General features: G+C 30.0%; 1 protein-coding gene across 1 annotated transcript in view; it reads right to left on the reverse strand.

Annotated features, from left to right (window-relative positions):
* Nucleotides 1-2,986, reverse strand: part of LOC106465064 (phosphatidylinositol 3-kinase regulatory subunit alpha-like) — an 83,290-nt gene extending 80,304 nt beyond the window's left edge. Inside the window, exon 1 of the mRNA XM_013925262.2 lies at nt 2,676-2,986. The gene's annotated coding sequence lies outside the window, so the exon portion shown is untranslated. The remainder of the gene's footprint in view (nt 1-2,675) is intronic.
* Nucleotides 2,987-3,369: the final 383 nt, after the last annotated feature.

The following is a 3,369-nucleotide window of genomic DNA, read 5'->3' on the forward strand; positions in this document are numbered from 1 at the left end:
TTTATTAGATAAATAGTGTTCCTTGGTATTAGTAGTTAAACTGCCAATATGCAATATAATATCCTGGACTTTATTAGATAAATAGTGTTCCTTGGTATTAGTAGTTAAACTGCCAATATGCAATATAATATCCTGGACTTTATTAGATAAATAGTGTTCCTTGGTATTAGTAGTTAAACTGCCAATATGCAATATAATATCCTGGACTTTATTAGATAAATAGTGTTCGTTAGTATTAGTAGTTAAACTGCCAATATGCAATATAATATCCTGGACTTTATTAGATAAATAGTGGTCCTTGGTATTAGTAGTTAAACTGCCAATATGCAGTATAATATACTGGACTTTATTAGATAAATAGTGTTCCTTGGTATTAGTAGTTAAACTGCCAATATGCAATATAATATCCTGGACTTTATTAGATAAATAGTGTTCCTTGGTATTAGTAGTTAAACTGCTAATATGCAATATAATATCCTGGACTTTATTAGATAAATAGTGTTCCTTAGTATTAGCAGTTAAACTGCCAATATGCAAAATAATATCCTGGACTTTATTAGATAAATAGTGTCCTTGGTATTAGTAGTTAAACTGCCAATATGCAATATAATATCCTGGACTTTATTAGTATTAGCAGTTAAACTGCCAATATGCAATATAATATCCTGGACTTTATTAGATAAACAGTATTCCTTAGCATTAGCAATTAAACTGTCAATATATACTAAAATATATCCTGGACTTTATTAGATAAATAGTGTTCCTTGGTATTAGCAGTCAAACTGCCAATATGCACTATAATATCCTTGACTTTATTAGATAGTGTTCCTTGGTATTAGCAGTTAAACTGCCAATATGCAATATAATATCATGGACTTTATTACCTTACACAAAAATTCTAATCCTAGTGTATTTTTGTGCTCTCCACAAGAAAATGGGGAAGTCTCCCATTATGTTAGCCTCTTTCTGCAAGGAACCAATGGTTCAATCTGTTAGACTGAGGTTAAGGAAACCTTTCTCTATAGCTTGAATTTGTTTACTATTAAACAACCTTTCAACCCATGCAACTCTTCTCGTCCTCAGCCTCTCCCAAAGCAACCTTTACCCTAAGCCTATCCATTTCTTGTCTTGCTTTCTTTATTTCTGTTCTTAATCTACTCTTTTCCTACTCTCACAGCACAATCTTTTCCAAAGCGAGCTTTAAGTTATCCTTAAGTAAGCAAGTTTTGAATGTATAGTGTACAGTGTCTTTCTGAGCCTTCTTAGGGTCACATCCAGGCCAACAATTCTCAAACGTAACCCAATCCTGGCATCTATAACACCTTTTCAATAACTTAAACTACCTCTAACCATACTTAAGTTTACTAGTCTATATTATCTACTTCCAATCTACCAACCTAATAACTGTATATTTAACACAAATTAAGTTTATAGATTAATCTAACACTGAAAATCTCCTATTATCTAATATCAATATTTTTAATTAAAAGAACACACCTCTAGTTACACATAACTAACTGATAATTTAAATAATTTTCTAATAATTCATAACCTATAACTTAGCATTACTACCTAAAAACAGCATTTAGTTGGGACTCTTGCACAAAATATTAACACTTTTTTAAATATTACAGTGGGTGGTCTGATTGAAAAGATTAAAAATGAACAGACCCATATCACTATTACTATTAGATGCAATAGGTTTAAAGCAAAATACATTCACCTACAGCTTTGTCCTTTGATAAATCATTTTTTCAGTTTTGTAATATGGTATGTGATAATAATAGCACCAGTAACAATCACAAACATACAATTTTGTTGTTTTATATAATTTTGTTTTGGAAAGACAAAGTATCATTTTAGGTGTGTCATTTACTTCTAAAGTTAAGTTGAAAATTTTAATCTTTTTTTAATAAAAAAAACTACAATAATTAGTTAGGAAAGAAAACTTTTTTCAACCAGGTTTAGTATTAAAAGTTTTGTTTTGAGTTTACTTACTGATTAATTATATTATATACAAGTTACAGCTTTTACAGTAAGAAAGATTTGTTTTTATAACAAGTACGATGTTTCGATCATTCTCAAGTATACAAGTTTTAATTGTAAAGAACTGTTAGACTGTTGAATGTTGATTTAAATACGAAAACGTTCTGTACTATTAAAACTAATGTGCTTGTGAATGATTGCACCAGTTATTGAGACATTGTATCTGTTCTAAAATTAAAAACAAAACTTACTGAAATTACTGTAAAAGCAGGGTTAGTATTGTATATTAGGAACAATCCAATCTAAATCTTTTTAAAGTAATCTTTGAAAAACATTCTCACATGTTGCTAAGTTAAACTTAATACTAATAGACCATCTTTTTTAAACATAAGGACCATATTGAAGGTATTATCAAGAATTTCCTTTCTTTAAATATGACAAAAACCAATAAGCATGCCTCAACGTTTTATTTAACTCATTGTTTTATTTCTTTAGGTTCCAGCTTACTTATACACTATAAGTATAATACAAAGCAACTTATCCCACCCCACATCCACAGTTTAATAAATTAATTCCACTGATATAATTATAAATCATTACTTCAGGTTCTTGTACATTTATAACTCATTATACTCTTTTCAAAGATTTCAAATGTAATAAATTTAATATTGTACATCTAGTTTACTTACAATTTATACCGTGAAACTTGGGTGTGCCGTATATTTGCGCAATTTCTTTCACTTTCGACAGTATGAAAACCATGGCATAAGTATTAAATTAGCACACTGTCTAATTTATAACTCATAACCGAGTTAACAAGAAATACCAAGTTAATAGATATTTATAATAACCAATTACTATTAAAGTATGCAATGTCAAGAAAATGTCACATACACAAAATTATGTTCAAAACATTGAATATAAACATTACATTTACAGCCCTAACTGATTACGCTCGCTTGTGATAGGCTTAACCGTCGTCCACATACCATACATATCTAAAAGGATATCAACATACACGTACCACACAACCAACAGTTCTGTCAAACAGGGCCGTAAGTAAAATCTGGAACAATGAAATCCGCGAACGACAACATCGAACCTGAAAATCACGACGTTATGCAATTAATTTCGTCTTTATGACTAAATTATTTTTTTAATTGTTAGACAAAAATTTGAATTTGGCATTTATTAAAAAATCATTTTATGATTGTAACCAGGTAAAAGATTTAATCTAGAGCCAAAGTAGCCCATTTACAGCTTTAAGGGGCAGGCGTGATCTATTCAGGAGCATAGTGGCCTACAGATTGAAAAAGTCAAGGATCGAACCATCATGATGAACATGACCCGCACTCTCAACTGTGGAGTGTTATAGCTGTAAAA

This window comes from Limulus polyphemus, unplaced genomic scaffold, assembly GCF_000517525.1.
Source record: "Limulus polyphemus unplaced genomic scaffold, Limulus_polyphemus-2.1.2 Scaffold1825, whole genome shotgun sequence".
Taxonomy (NCBI): domain Eukaryota; kingdom Metazoa; phylum Arthropoda; class Merostomata; order Xiphosura; family Limulidae; genus Limulus; species Limulus polyphemus.